General features: G+C 47.2%; 1 non-coding gene across 1 annotated transcript; it reads right to left on the bottom strand.

Annotated features, from left to right (window-relative positions):
• Nucleotides 1-2,755: 2,755 nt before the first annotated feature.
• On the bottom strand, nucleotides 2,756-2,837 carry trnas-uga (transfer RNA serine (anticodon UGA)). The gene has a single exon. It is a non-coding gene; the product is annotated as a tRNA-Ser (tRNA).
• Nucleotides 2,838-16,915: the final 14,078 nt, after the last annotated feature.

The raw sequence follows: 16,915 nt of genomic DNA, 5'->3' as shown, positions 1-16,915 counted from the left end.
AGGATTTGAGAAGGTAAGAGCTAATTTAATGGTAAAAAAGATAAGATAAGATAAGATGAGATGAGATGAGATGAGATGAGATGAGATGAGATGAGATGAGATAAGATAAGATAAGATAATAAGATAAATACATAAATACCATTGCATGTGATCACAACAGTAATTGCACATGAATATGTGTCATGACGGCACATAGATTGCACATGAATTTCACAGTAATTGCACATGAATTGCACATGGATTCCAACAGCAATTGCACATATGACGGAATTGCACATCAGTATTAGGTTAGGTCAGTATTGCGAGTGTTCAGGACTAACAGTGTTTGTTATAAAGTCTGACAGCAGCAGGAAGGAAAGACCTACGAAACCTTTCCCTCACACAGCGAGGGTGGATTAGTCTCTCACTGAAGCTGCTCTCCAGAGTTGACATAGTGTCCTGCAGGGGATGACACTCATGGTCCAGCATAGATGTGAATCTAGCCAGGACCCTCGTGTCCCCCACCTCCTGCACCGAGTCCAGAGCACAGCCCAGGACGGAGCTGGACTTCTCGATGACTTTGTCCAGCCTCTTCCTCTCCCTCTCTGTGATGCTGCTGCTCCAGCAGGCCACACCGTACAGGAGGGCTGATGCCACCACAGAGTCGTAGAAGGTCTTCAGGAGTGGCCCTGTCACTCCAAAAGACCTGAGTCTCCTCAGGAGGTAGAGCCGACTCTGGCTCTTCCTGTACAGTGCGTCTGTGTTATGAGTCCAGTCCAGTTTGTGGTTCAGATCAACACCCAGGTACTTGTATGAGTCCATTCTCTCAATGTCCCGTCCCTGGATGTTCACTGGTAAGGGGGCAGTGGGGTGGCGTCTGCGGAAATCCACCACCATTTCCTTGGTCTTCCCCGCGTTGATGAGGTGGTTCCGCTGACACCAGTCCACAAAGTCCTGCGCCAGTCCTCTGTACTCCGCGTCATCTTCGTCCGTGATGAGTCCGATAATGGCAGAGTCATCAGAGAACTTCTACAGGACACAGCTGTCCGTGTCATGTCTGAAGTCTGCAGTGTAAAGGGTGAAGAGAAAGGGCGCGAGGACAGTGCCCTGGGGCGCCCCCACACTGCAGGTCCGAGTGTCAGACACACAATCCCGTGCTCTCACAAACTGTAAATCCTCTGGGACCGCATGAGGCTCGCTATTTCCGTCATTTTATTTTGAAGGGACCTCACGTTACCCATGACTACGGCGGGAACCGACTTCCTGTTTGTCCCTCTCTTCTCTCTGAGTTTACGTCCAGCCTGTCTGCTTCGTTGCGTTTTCCTTAGGATGTCCGCCGGGATAACGTGACGATCTCCGGGTAAGACGACTGTTCTCCGCAGTTTCATTAGTTCCTCCTTTGTGTAAACGCGGTACGGCGCCGGCCGGGGGGCGGGGCCGGAGCCGGGGGACTCAGAGCCAAGACACATCGCCACGACACGACGAAAACACTCAATCCAGCCGAATAAAGTCAAAACAAGTTATTTTAAAGCGATTCCAGTGCGTGTCCCGATCGTTCATGAAGTTCCTCTTTCATATAAACGTGTATATAAGCGTGTACCGACAACACGCCGTACTTTGGCGGCGGCCGGAGGGCGCGGGGGGGCTAGCTCGGATGAAAAACGCTCAAATCCAGCCGAAAAAAGTCAAAAACAGTTGAATTAAAAACGATTCCAGCGCGTGTCCCTATCGTACAGTAAAATAGAAAAAATGTACTAACTATATTTACAAAATATAGGAGATGAAGCACAATAAGTGTGAGAAAAAAGAGAGAGCGTTTACACCGGGCTGCTAGCTGCACCAGCGCCTTATGACGTATAAAGAAGGCCTCATTGATGCTTGAGAGTTAAGGAACAGTTCTGTATGTAATAGATATAAGCCCATTCCACGTGCAACAAGTCTAGTGATTAGTATTTTCCTTGTGGCTCAGCCTATTAGACCATGGACCTGAAATCCACAATCCCGGATTTTGGAGGCTAGTATCCTGTGCATATTGCTTATGGGGTTATGTACCCATAATAGACTCAAATTGCTTCAAAATGTCTAATCATGGGTCTTTTTTGACCTACATCTTCTTTCACTACTCAGCTATCCTTTTCCCCAAAAAAGAAATAACAATGTAGGATGGATAAAAGAAATGTGCTGCTAGATTCAAAGCAAATGTGGAACTGGGAGCTTGCGCTGAAGATCGGCTTCCATCATCCAACACATTACTGACTAGCTTGGTTAATTTGGATTGACAATGGCAATAATGCAAGTAAAAACATTCTAGCAGAGGATGGTATCGATCCATCGACCTCTGGGTTATGGGCCCAGCACGCTTCCGCTGCGCCACTCTGCTGAATGGTTATGATCATGGGACTCAAACCCACAGTCCCTGGTTCAAGAGGCCAGTGCGTAATGCCCATGGGGCTGTATACGTCTAATAGACTCAAATTGCTTCAAAATATGAAATCTAATTTTAAAGGAATGTGGAACTGGGATCTTGCTACGAAAGACTGTGCTCTAACACTGAGCTACATAACCATCTCTTGTCTGTCATGATTATTGTCCAAGCGAGACCTGGAGTCAACACTTTTCACTTTGTGCCATCAACATATTGAATGGAGATGCAGGGGATTGAAACAAGGATTTCATACATGCCCTCGTTCTGAAGTGAGGCTCCGAAATTAAACATCAGCAAACATGCTGGTTTATAGAATAGAACGAAACCTCAAAATCTGTGCTGCTAAACACACGTTGCTGACAGGACTCGAACCTGCGCGGGGAAACCCCACTGGATTTCAAGTCCATCGCCTTAACCTCTCGGCCACAACAACAATACACATTTGAACTGTGTTTAAGAAAGCGGAAATTATCCACATTATTTTCTGAAACTAGCGCAATTACATTACCAGATTTAACTCTCCATGAATTCATGGAGACAGCATGTTTTACTAAACATTCTAAGCTCAGGTTTGGCGAGACATACCCATACTGGAAGTTGGGAATGTCGCCCAGGCTGCCTCGGCGAGAACTAGAAATTCTAACCCCTAGACCATATGAGAAATATAAAGATCAAGTGTAACAGATTGAATTGTAACATAAGCCTCATTGATGTTTGAGAGGTTAAAGAACAGTGCATAGTTGGGTCACCAGCTTTTAAGCAAGCATTTTTAATATCTAAATGTGCTTGGTTCTGCATGTCATGGAGAGAAGCACATAGCTCGGGATTTGTATCTTTCTTTTGGTTCAGCCAAATAGAGCCAGGTCTTGGTTTTTAATACAGTTTTTTTTAATGGGGTAGGAAGCACTATCAAGCAGCTCTGAGTTTGTGTTGTCCCGCTCCAGAAAATCTGGCTGAGTGCTCTAAGGAGCTAGATTTAAGTTCCAGTCCCTGTGAAGGGATGCTTTCAAGTACAACCGCTGCTACGTTGCATGGAACAGCTAAAGGTTGATTACTGCATATTGCACGCTGCATCCTAAATGGATGGGATTTTTCAATGTCTCTCTTAACAACCCACAGCGTGTCTTATTCATACTGTGGATTCAAGTCTTCCAAAAGGCTGACCACGATGTTCCCATGCCAGGAGTTGAACCCAGGCCACCTGAATGGGCCACTTTGTCTCACCTTCCTGCAGGTAGTGTGGATGGATGAAATAATATTGTTTGAATTTTATAAGTGCTACAAGGTTCAAAGGTAATGCGGGACTGGGAGCTTGCACTGAATCACCACATGTGCTGATTTGAAATATTTAAGTGAAGGTCTCTAAAATTCACTGCAGTGTAATCTGGCCATTAGCAAAGACTACAGTGTCACCTGCTGGGGATTGAACCCAAGACCTCATACATGCTAAGCATGCGCTCTACCACTGAGCTACATCCCCTTCCTTATCAATGCCTTAAAATGATAGACGGATAGATGGACAAAAACAGAACAGATAGAATAGAATCAACAGAAACAGTGACCAGATAGGCAATTCAATTCTTCATTTTTTTTTTGTTTATTCCAATTTGACTGGTTGTGACACAAAGGTTTGTCCCATTGTTACTTTACTTACATGTGCGTCACTTTTTGTGTGTTACAGTAACTTTTTTGGCCTGATCACCCAGTCCACAAGTGTTCCTGTACCTATATATTTACAAATCAAGCACTGTTAAGCAGGTGGCATCCATTGCTGGTCAGGGGGAAGAGAAAGGTATGTTTCCAGCAGGGTTCTAAGAAATATGAAGCAATGCCAATGGATTTTTTGCCCATCAGCTTGACCACCTGGCCACCACAATACTGCATCTTTGGAAAATTACAGTGAAAGCTTGAGACCAATAAAAAAATCAAGATATGCTTGTCCAGTCAAGAATTGCTGGAAAACATGACTGATCCCAAATGAAGCAAAGTATGCGCTCTACCGCTGACCCACTTTGTCTAGAAATGCTCCAAAAAGAAACACCAACAAACCTGCTAGTCTATAGATGCATAGAAAAGCTAAAGGTTAATTACAAACTTCCGCATGCTGCGCCCTAATTGATGCCATGTTTCTATGCCTCTCTTCACCTCCGTCCAGCTTGAATATAATTGTAACCACAGTGAGTCTTGTACATAATGTAAGCCGGGAGTTGAACCCGGGCCACCTGGATGAGAGCCAGGAATCCTAACCGCTAGACCATATGGGAAGGATTTGAGAAGGTAAGAGCTAATTTAATGGTAAAGAAGATAAGATAAGATAAGATAAGATAAGATAAGATAATAAGATAAATACATAAATACCATTGCATGTGATCACAACAGTAATTGCACATGAATATGTGTCATGACGGCACATAGATTGCACATGAATTTCACAGTAATTGCACATGAATTGCACATGGATTCCAACAGCAATTGCACATATGACGGAATTGCACATCAGTATAAGGTTAGGTCAGTATTGCGAGTGTTCAGGACTAACAGTGTTTGTTATAAAGTCTGACAGAAGCAGGAAGGAAAGACCTACGAAACCTTTCCCTCACACAGCGAGGGTGGATTAGTCTCTCACTGAAGCTGCTCTCCAGAGCGGACATAGTGTCCTGCAGGGGATGACACTCATGGTCCAGCATAGATGTGAATCTAGCCAGGACCCTCATGTCCCCCACCTCCTGCACCGAGTCCAGAGCACAGCCCAGGACGGAGCTGGACTTCTTGATGACTTTGTCCAGCCTCTTCCTCTCCCTCTCTGTGATGCTGCTGCTCCAGCAGGCCACACCGTACAGGAGGGCTGATGCCACCACAGAGTCGTAGAAGGTCTTCAGGAGTGGCCCTGTCACTCCAAAAGACCTGAGTCTCCTCAGGAGGTAGAGCCGACTCTGTCTCTTCCTGTACAGTGCGTCTGTGTTATGAGTCCAGTTTGTGGTTCAGATCAACACCCAGGTACTTGTATGAGTCCATTCTCTCAATGTCCCGTCCCTGGATGTTTACTGTTTTTTTTTTTTTTTTTTTTTTTTTTATCTTTTATTATCAAAAACATCAAAACAAGTATTTACATATATTTACATGAATGTACAGACAGACATGACACACAAGGGCAGGGGAATGGGATACACAAGGGCAGGGGGAGACGAGACAAAAAATTACAGAAAATCAAACACACAATCATTCTCCAAACATTCTTCAGTGATGGGGGGTGATGCCGTGGTTGGGGTTGATGCCGTGGTTGGGGGGGTTATGCCGGGGTCAGAAGATGATGTCCAGGTTTCCAGAGGGTGTGAGGTGGATCAGGGTGTTGTGGGGGACGAGGTGGGTGATGAACCGGTGCTCTGCTGCCATGTGGAGGTGTCGGAGGTGTGCGGCCAAGAGTCCTTTGAAGATGGGCCAGGGTTCTGCTGTTTTATTGTCACGGAGATGGATGTTCCTGTTGAGATATAATGTGTACCGGCTATGGAGAGGGTTAGTCGGGCGAGATGGGTGTTGGCTACAGAGCGACTCTGTCCGGGACCAAAGAGGAGGAGCCAGACGGAGGGGCATGTGCGCGAGACCCTCACCGCTGTCTGGAACCGCCACAGTCAGGGGCCTGAAAGTCCTCCACGCCTCCAAGAGTTCCCTCTCGAAGGGGGGGAGGCCTTCCAGGACCGAAACAGGGGGCAACAAACACAAATTATAAACACCAAACTTACCTAGACTATTAACAAACTCACCTATATAATCCTTCCATGGAGCATCTACCTCAACGTCTAGAAATTTCCGAATTGTTTTCAGCCGGAAGGCCTTCTTCCTTAACTCTAAATCTGCTAACTTTAAACCTCCCTGATCGTACTCACCTATCATAACCTTATGTGCAATAAAGCCCCTCTCACGATTCCACAAAAAGTGGTTTATCACTAACCTTAATTTGTTAGCATAGACCCCCGGCAGGCCGTACACGGAGAGTGCATGGTTCAACATGGACATGCACAAAGAATTTACAACTAAGACTTTACCTTTTAATGTCAGATTACGACGTCTCCAAAAATTCAAGCGCGCTGTAATTTTCTCGCACAAAGGCGACCAAAGTGCAGTACGACACGCCTCCTCGTCTCTGCCCAGGGGGACGCCGAGGACCTTGTAGGAGTCCCCGGCCTCCCGGAGCTGGACAGGGAGAGGAACAGGCGTGACGCTGCCGCAAAATTTAACCGTGGTTTTATCGAAATTTATTTTGGCCCCTGAAGCGAGGCCATAAACATTGAGCACGTGGAGAGCCTGAACGCCTCTCTCCACGTGTCCTCGTCTCGGAGGATCAGATTCGTGTCATCTGCGTACTGAAAAATTTTGACTTCCCTACCCGCAGGCGTGGTCAGTCCCCTCACCGCCGCGTCCGCCCGCAACATGGCCGCCAAAGGCTCAGCGGCGATGCTGTAGAGGAGCGACGAGAGGGGACAGCCCTGCCTGACTGATCTTTTTAAGGGGAAAGAGTCAATTAGAAACCCGTTGACTTTGACCTTACTGACCGCAAAGGAATAGATGAGCTGTAGCCAATTAACAAACCGTTTGCCGAAACCTAACTTACCTAATACAGTCCAGAGGAACGAATGCTCAACTCTGTCGAACGCCTTGTTAAAGTCTACACTAACGTGAATACCACCGGTCGCGTGCATCTGCCGAAGGAGATATCTCAGAGACAAAACTATGTCTGAGATGTCCCTCCCGGGGACGCTGTAGGCCTGCGAGGGGTGTATGATGGATCCAATCACACGCTTTAACCTACCTGCTAATACCTTTGCTAAAATTTTATAGACTACGTTCAAAAGGCTAATGGGCCTGTAGTTGGCGAGGCTGCTCCTGTCGCCCTTCTTAAAAAGCAGAGTGACGACACTCATCGCAAAACCATCGCCAACTCTACACTCACTCTCAAAATCCTGATATAATAGGAGTAGGATCGGAGCTAACCTGGAAGCGAAACGCTTGAAAAACTCACAGGTTAGTCCGTCCTCTCCGGGGCTTTTTCCTGTATTTAAACTCTTGACTGCAGCCTCTATCTCCATGAGAGACAGAGGCGCGTCGCACAGCTCCCTATCCTCCCTGCTCAGTTTGCGCTCCAGAGCACCTACAGCCTGGTCTAAAGCCTGCTCTGCCACTCCGTCTGAACTAAAAAGCCTACTATAGAAATCCTGCGCTGTCTCTAAAACCTCACTTACCTCGGAAACAATCTTACCTGTCTTCTCTATCAACTTATCTATGTGCATCTTTCCCTGTGTAGCCTTCTCACAGCCGAAGAAGAACGCTGTCGAGCGTTCTCCTTCGACTGTGTGTCTGGCTTTTGCCCTCAAAATTGCACCCTGACACCTACTTACCTCCAGCTGCTCCAGCTCAGCGCGCACCACCAGGTACTCTGGATCCACAGGGCCAGTGGTGGAAGCTGCGCCCTGGTCCAGGACCTGCAGGCGCTGGCGGAGAGCGGTCTCCCTCCTGGTCGACAGCCACGCCTTGTGTTTGCTGTAATTGACACAGAGCTTTTTAATGCGTGTTTTTGCCGTCGGCCACCAATCGACCACGCTGTCGATCAGCTCCAGCTCCATGTCAAATACATCAAACAAAAAGTCCATTTTCCTACAAAAAGTTTCATCACCGAGGATGGAGCTGTTTAGGACCCACAGTCCTCCATTCCTCGGTGATGAAACTAACCCAAAATAAATATCTAAAGTGGAGTGATCACTCAAGCCTGACCACTTGTAGGAAGCACCACTGACTCTCTGTGCCAGGTCTGAGGAGGCAAAACAGAGGTCAATGCGGGACTGCTTCAGGACGCCCTGCCACCTGGAGAAATCCTTCAGGAAGGGGTGGACGAACCGCCACACCTCCGTCAGGTTCCTGCTGGCGGCTTCTTCCAACAGGGCTGTCCTGGCAGTGCTGTTTTTAAAAGAGTTGTTAATGCCGATGTCTGTCTTGCAAAGTGTTGTATTAAAGTCACCGATTATGATTGTATTGTCGTTTGCAAAGCGAAATATTTTTTTGAAGAATTGCCTCCTCAGACCATCATCGTTCGGGGCGTAGATATTAATTAGTCTGAACTTCACTGTGTCCGTGAAGTCCAGGACCAGGAAGGAGCCCTCTGGGTCGGCGTGTACCAGGGTGGGTTGGCCTAAGACACCAGGCCTCACCACCGTGGCCACATCGCGCGAGCACGCCGTGCCCAGGGCCCAAAATACAGAGCCTACTCCCACGTTCCGCACTCGTTGCGCGTGGCTGACATCCCAATGCGTTTCTTGGATGCAGAGCACGTCCCACTTGGAAAAGTGTAACGCGCTCTGCATCCGCACTGGGCTCCGCAGGCCGCCTGCGTTCCAAGAGGACAAGGAGAACGCCATTAAGAGGAGACTTTGGAGGATACAACCCATCTTTTATTTCGACTTCTTTTTGGCGCCCGTCGCATCTGACTCCCACACTCTTTTTCTGACTTCACGGGTGGAGAAATCCATGAAGTCATCATTAAAAACAGTCTCAAGCTCACCTCGTGGGGCAGAGCTGCGTGTGGAGGATGGTGGGTTGATGGAGCTTTCTGCTGGCGCTTTTGATGTGGCTGGAATGGAGGAGGCGGAGGAGGTGGAGCCGCTCTGAGCAGCAGCGCCCTCTCCATCTCCTGCCACCTGCTTCCTGCGTCTTGTCCCTTTCTTTTCCTTCTTCTCCACCTGTCCCCTCTTACCACCGTCCGACTGGAGCTTGGGATCATCACCCAGCCCTGTGGTGATGTCCCCCCCTTTGGAGGTAAGATGCGGGGCCTGTCCCGCACCCATCCTCCTCCCGGGTTCAGCCTCTGCCTCCACGGGCTTAGGAGTTGGACCCTCACGAGTCCCTTCCCTCTGGTCAGGAGGAGCAGTTTGTCCTGCTCCCACCTTCCCAGACGCCAGCGCTGAGCCGAGCACCATCTCCAGTGCGACGGGCGCCTCCTCGTCTGAGGAGTCAGAGGAGCAAGAGGAGCCGAACACCTCTGGCTCCCCTGACTCCTCCACAGCCTCCTCCTCCAAAACCTCCTCTACTTCGGAGAGAGCAGTTGCGGGCACGTTCTGGGCCACGTCACTGCTCTCTCCTCCAATGGCGTCCTCCCTGTCCTCCCCTCTGTCCTCCCCTCTGTCCTCCTCTCTGTCACCCGCACCACACGGACATAAGTGGCGGAACATGCGGCACTCTCTGCACTTCGGGGCCCACTGCGCGACACACTCGCGCGCGTAATGCCCCTGGCTCCCGCAGTTGCGGCACAGAAAGTCAGGGCACTCCCTCAGAATATGGCCAGGCTGGAGACACCCCCTACACACCCGCACCTGCCTGTCGTGTATTACCCTGAAGTACTCGGGGCCCCCCGCGGTGTCAAACCTGACAGAATACGGTAAGGACTGCACCGTGTCCGTGAACCTTACCCGTACAAACCTGGTGCCGTCCGCCATGTTCGTCCCCGGCCACATTCTCCTCCTCACCTCGGAGACCGCAGAGACCCCCCAGGCGTAGAGCTTGGCCAGGATCTCCTCGTCCTCGATATAAGCCGGCAGCCCCATGAAGGACATGACCAGCTCATCAACCGAGATGTCACGGGCGTGAACCCTGACTCCTCCAATGCAGTACCCATCCAGGAGCCGCTCCTTCGCTTTGGTGGTACTGACGGTTACTTCATATTTGTCCTTTGAGATGAGTCTGCACGCTACTATGGAGCCGCACACCTCCTGAGTTGATTTCAAAAAAGCTAGTGGCGTGATTTGTGCTCCCTCCGTTAGTTCCAATACCACAGTGAGTTCTTTCATAAATGTCATCCTTCTTTCTTTGTTCTTTCTATTATTTACTGATTCTTTCAAACTTTGTCTTGCCTTTGTCGTGTCCATTCCAGTGTCCGATGCCGTGTTGTCCGTCCTTTGAGCCATGCTCACAAAAAAACAAAAAATCCACCTCCCAGTAAGTTTACTGGGAGGGGAACAAACAAAAAAACTGAAAAAAGTAAATGAAAATGATCAAAATAACGATTAAAAACTCCAAAAAACTCCCAAACCTCCAGCTCCAGACCATGCAGCACACCACAAATTGCACGCACCTCAAAAAGGCGAAATCTACGAGGTAACATTGGTCACTGAATATCTAGCTGAAACAGGTGGAGTAGCATTTAAGAGGCGCTGTGGCTGTCTAGTAAACAGGACATCCTGGGTTCAAATCCCAGCAGTGCCTTCATGATAGCCTTTCAAGCAAATCAGTTGTTTACATGTACAGAAAAACTTATCACCCGAAAGAGCTCTTTTACATTTTGCAATTAGAGATTGAAAAGTATCCCTGAATAAACAGAGTAAATGCACTCTTTTCACTCCTTGTTTCTCAGTTTGATGGTAAGGATTGATTGATGTAGACTGTTTTCGGATGACTGTTTTGCTTTTGTGAAAAAGGGGAATCAGACAAAAGTTGCAAAGGCATTCAAAGGCTGTGAGTTCGAGACCCACCAGAGTCACTGTTGTAACCCCTGTTATCTACATTGGTAAATAGGAAAGCCTGCTTGTGTTATTAACTGATGAAAGGAACTGCTAAACTTGGTTCAATTACCACAGAATCCCAGTGTGCTATAGGCTGGCCACTGCTTGGTAGGAGTTTCCCGTACGTGAGTGACTGTTCCTTCCTTCCTTCACGCCCCGCTCAACCTCGTCTTCTTCTAAAGAGCTTGGCGCTGTCATCAGAAGCTTTGGTCTTACTCAGCACCTGAGTGGCCCCACAGAGGGCAAATGGCACACTCTGGACCTGCTAATGACAAAGCGGGTTAATATTTCAAATTACAGTGTGGTAAATGTTACTTTGTCTGATGGTTTCTGTATTTCTCCAGGTGCAATGAGTTTGCAGTGTTCTTTGCAAGACTCATTTCAGAACATTAATAATACCATTATTTGCAGATAACAAGCACGCAGCCAACTAGACAACTGGAGTTAACCCATTTTGCATTTGTGGCTGACAAAACTTTCCAAGAGATCACCACAAGTCTGAGTTCCACTACATGCTGCCTTTATGCATTGCCTACTAGATTTTTAAAGTCTATGGTGAGCGGTCTGTTGGCTCCAATCAATGAAAAAGTCAACATGTTGCTTGGATCTGGAATTTTCCCAAGAGCCTTAAAACTGCAGTCATTAAGCCTCTCTTAAAGAAGAGCAGTCTTGATGCCACAGTGCTAAATAAATACCGGCCCATCTCAAACCTACTACTACTCAGTTGTCCATTCAAGCATGCAAATTATTTACAACGACAGAAAATGCGCTGCTGTTACAAATTGGAATAAGAGATGGAAAAGTATCCCTGCACACACAGATTAACTGCACTCTTTTCACTTTTTGATTCTCAGTTTGTTGGCAAGGAATGACTGATGTAGACCCATTTTGGATGAATACCGTGTTTTGCGTTTGTGGAAATGAGCATCATGGAAGGATGTATGGGCTCTGTGGCGCAATGGATAGCGCATTGGACTTCTAGGCATAATTTGCAAGGGGATTCAAAGGTCGCTAATGGTGAGAGTACATGGTTGTTTTTTACAATGGAAAGTCTGCTCGCTTTACTATCTGATGAAAGGCACTGCTGAACGAGGTTCAATTGCCAAGTGTGCTTGAAAAAGTAAGCAAATACATCGGCATTATGTCAAATAACATTATCTTGCAATTTTTCCTCAACATCCAGATCAACTGCAGTATATTGAGTGCGCAATAAATTGGCGAGAGTCGATTGATTGAGAGACTTCCAGTTTTTTTATAGCTACATTGGTACAGGGGATTTAGCTCAAAGGTAGAACGATTGATGCCCTCGCTCGCCATTAAACACAGTTGATTGGACAGGGGCTGAACTTTCGAAAGTTGCTGGCTCGCTTTTTTCAAGATTGTTTGCACTGTTTGCAATCCTTGTTTCCCATTTTTGTGGCAAGGGATGATTGATGTTAAGACTTGTAGCTTTGGATCACCGTTATCCGTCTAGGGAGCATTCTGCGGTTCAATGGTGTAATGGTTTGCGCACTTTGAATCCAGCAATCCGAGTTCAAATCTCAGTGGAACCTTGAGTGCCCCGAGAGTAGCGTTACTCTTTTGAAAAAGTGCAGAAACATGAAGAATCTTTGGGTAAAATCTGTGCTTACCCCCTGAAAGGAGCCAACCAAAGCATACAAACTAAACAAAGCTGTTAAAATCTGGAGCTGGTTTTCTTATGACCAAGCTTATGATTCAACGCCTGGATTACAAAAGGCGTAAACGTTTCACCGCATTGCAAAAGAAAATCAAATGAAAAGCATTGATGTGTTGAAGGAATCCTTTGACTTGGAGAGACAGGACTTTTATAGGACTTATTATAAGCAAGAAATGAAACAAAGAAATGACCACTATAATCCTCTGACAGTAATCTTTGTTGAAACCAATCAATCAGAACTTGCGAGGGGAATCATTTCTAAATGATCTCAATGCATTGGTAATCTGGACAACGTTCTGCTGAGTATATTCTAAACCAATGGGAACGAGAAGTTAACCTGGTTTTGTCTGACCAAGAGTGTGGAAATGTAGGAACAGCCCTGAGGAAGACCACAAAATCACATGCCTGAAGGGGAAAAATATGTTTTTTTCACCACACCATGTCAAAGTGTCCATTATTCACAAGGAAATGCTAACTGCTGGAGAACCCAGCAGGCAAACCACTATCAGGTGTTTTGGGGCTGTGCTGTTGCTCAAAAATAATGGACTGAAATTCAAAGGGCACTGCAGACTGTTTTTGACTTTTCCATCCCACTCAAATTAAAAACTATGTACTTGGGCCTCAACACTCCTGCCATGGACACAATAAATGGATACCCTTGGAACATACTTTTGGCTGTAGAGAAAAAGGCCATCACAAAGAAATGCTCGACACCAACCACGCCAACGATCAAAGACTTGACTGACATAGTAACAGACATTAGACATTGGATGAATGGAAAACAGTGACATTCAGGCTTAATTTGGATAAGCACTAATTTGATCGACTTTGGACCAAGTAGGACCCCTATTTTCATTTAAATGTGATTTTGTTTTTATTTTATGTTTAGTGCTATTTATGTTCTTTTTATTTCGATTTTTGCTCCCTGGTCGTGTCCTGTATTGTTTTTATTTTTAATCAAAAGAAAAGAAAAAAGGACACACAGAACTAGTTCATTTTCTCGCTACGTTATGCCACACGTTTCGCTCCCTTGCCTAAATTTTTGAAAAAGTAGCCGAAATAGTTGGGAGAGCGTTAGACTGAAGATCTAAAGGTCCCTGGTTCAATCCCGGGTTTGGGCATGTGTACCTGAATGTTAGTCTTTGCTCAAAAATACAATGAATAGGAATGCTGGGTCTATTGGATATTTTGCGAGATCAGGACATAAATGGCATGGAAAGGATCTATAAAACATAAACAGCAAGCTTTCATTGGAACATTGTTAGCATGAACATGTTTGGTAACATGTTTGGTTTCGCTGAATGTTGTACCCAAGACCTTCTGCGTGTAGGGCAGATGTGATGACCACCACACAATGAAACCATGAAGCAGAAGTTTGCCTACTTCAATGCTGCTCTCTTTGATATAGCCCAATGATCAAATGTCATACTTATTTTCAAAACAGGACATCCTGTAGAAAGGTGTGGTTCAACGGTATAGCGGCTAGCGCTCTGAATCCAGAGTTTTTCTTCATTTTTAATTGCAATTAGAGGGTTAAACCTTTTATGGGTATGTCAAGATTCTCGCCTCTGTGGCGCAATCGGCTAGCGCGTTCTGCTGGTAGGCGAAAAGTTGGTGGTTCGAGCCCACCCAGGGACGACTGCTCACCTTGCCAGAGCAAGCAAGAAATACAATCCCAGAAGTAACCACTGTATGTAATTATGTAAGGAAACCAGGAAATCATTACGGCGCTGGGGCTTCCTTGGTCAAAGGGCCTGTTTAGTAAACAGGAAATGCCTACTCTTTTGTCTATGAAAAATATTTACAAGGAGAGTAAAGCCCACAAGAAGAGCCCTCAAACCCATACCTTTCTCCCTCAAGTTTACTGCTGCTACACTTTGCATTAAGAGAGGGAAAAGTATTGCTGCACATCAAGATTGTTTGCACTGTTTGCACTCCTTGTTTCTCATTTTTTTGGCAAGGGATGATTGATGTAAAGACTTGTAGCTTTGGATCACCGTTATCCGTCCAGGGAGCATTTTGCGGTTCCATGGTGTAATGGTTAGCACACTTTGAATCCAGCGATCCGAGTTCAAATCTCAGTGGAACCTTGAGTGCCCCGAGAGTAGCGTTACTCTTTTGAAAAAGTGCAGAAACATGAAGAATCTTTGGGTAAAATCTGTGCTTACCCCCTGAAAGGAGCCAACCAAAGCATACAAACTAAACAAAGCTGTTAAAATCTGGAGCTGGTTTTCTTATGACCAAGCTTATGATTCAACGCCTGGATTACAAAAGGCGTAAACGTTTCACCGCATTGCAAAAGAAACTCAAATGAAAAGCATTGATGTGTTGAAGGAATCCTTTGACTTGGAGAGACAGGACTTTTATAGGACTTATTATAAGCAAGAAATGAAACAAAGAAATGACCACTATAATCCTCTGACAGTAATCTTTGTTGAAGCCAATCAATCAGAACTTGCGAGGGAAGAAGAAGAAGAAGAAGAAGAAGAAGAAGAAGAAGAAGAAGAAGAAGAAGAAGAAGGCGGCGGCGGCGGCGGCGACGACGAACACCTTATGCTCTCTAAACGCGGGGAAATCTCGTGGACCTCCAAGCCGTCGCTTGAGAGGCAAGGCGAGGAGGAGGAGAAGTAGGAGTAGACAAGTTGGCGCCCATCAGGGAGCTGTGGGACTTGTGGTGCAAGCGACTGCCGCTCATGTACAATCCGGGATCCAAGGTCACCGTAGACGAGAGGCTGGTTTCGTTTAGAGGTGATTTTTTTTATTTAAACAAATGGAGAAAAAAAAAGAGAAAATAATAATAATCAATAAATCAATAAATCAATAAATCAATAAATCAATAAATTAATAAATTAATAAATTAATAAATCAATAAATCATGAAAAGTAAATTCAAATTAAATAATATTTGTTGTTCTTGTGTTCTTGTTTTTCCTTCATTATTTTTTTTTATTTTTTTTCCCCTTCTTCTTCTTCTTCTTCTTCTTCTTCTTCTTCTTCTTCTTCTTCTTCTTCTTCTTCTTCTTCTTCTTCTTCTTCTTCTTCTTCTTCTTCTTCTTCCTTCTTCTTTCTTCTTCTTTCTTCGTTCTTCTTTCTTCTTTGACAGGTCGCTGCCCCTTCCCTCAAAGCCGGCGAAGTACGGAATCAAGCTGTGGGTCGCGTGCGACTCGCTGTCCAGTTACGCCTGGAAGATGCAGGTCTACACCGGGAAATCCGATAAGCGCGCGCCTCCGGAGAAGAACCTGGCCACGCGGGTCGTGCTCGATCTCACCGAGGGACTGGGAAGGGGGGCCGGGGGGGGCGCAACGTCACGTGCGACAACTTCTTCACCTCGTACGAGCTCGCCCGCAGGCTATTCTTCGAGAGGGACGGCCTCACCCTGCTGGGGACGCTGCGCGCCAACAGGAGCGAGTTCCCGCGGGAACTGGTCGACACGAAGCGCAGGGCGATCGCGTCTTCCGTCTCGTGTTCACGTTGGGCGAGACCGCGCCGGGGACCTCTTCCAACGGCTACGGCAACGAACGGAGTCCCCTCGGTCGCCTTGGTCTCCTACCTGGCGAAGAAGAGCAAGAACTTGCAGATCCTCACCACGGTGCGGCGCCACCTACGGAGACGGCAATCGCGGCGGCGGCGAGCCTCCTCCTCCGAGCAAACCGGCGGCCGTGCTGCATTACAATCGCACCAAGGGAGGCGTGGACAACCTGGACAAGGTGACAGGTACCTACAGCTGCAGGAGGAAAACCTGCCGGTGGGCCCTCGTCCTGTTCCACAACATGATCGACGTGTCCGCGTACAATGCTTTCGTCCTGTGGCGGGAGCTGAACCTGATGTGGATGGTCGGCAAACGCCACAGACGCAGGCTGTTCATGGAGCAGCTGGGGAGCGCGCTCGTCGCGCCTCGTATACGCGGGAGGGAGGAGGAAGGGAGGGGGAGGGGGAGGGGGGGGGATGACCTGGCGTCATCGGGGACATCTCGGGAGAGGGGAGAAGAGAGGGGAGAGGAGAGGGGAGAGAGGGGGGGAGGAGGAGGAGGAAGAGAACCCGCTGCTGTACCCGCGAAGAGGAAGTGGTGCCGAATATGCCCCAGGAGCAAGGACACTAAAACGACGAACGTGTACCGAGGGTGCCTCGTACACGTGTGTGGCGAGTGCGCCCCCAGCTACTGCCCGCGCTGCGCTCGGACCTAAGTATCTGTCGACCTTACGATCGCTGCCGTTGCCGCCGTTGCCTTGCCGCCGCCAAAAATTTCCTGTGTTGTGTTTTTTTTATTTTTTATATTTGTCCAAGAAGCTTA

Source organism: Eucyclogobius newberryi, unplaced genomic scaffold (genome assembly GCF_026437365.1).
Source record: "Eucyclogobius newberryi isolate DKJ021-1_F unplaced genomic scaffold, fEucNew1.0.hap1 SCAF_55, whole genome shotgun sequence".
Classification (NCBI taxonomy): Eukaryota; Metazoa; Chordata; class Actinopteri; order Gobiiformes; family Gobiidae; genus Eucyclogobius; species Eucyclogobius newberryi.
This window is presented reverse-complemented; position numbering and strand designations above follow the sequence as displayed.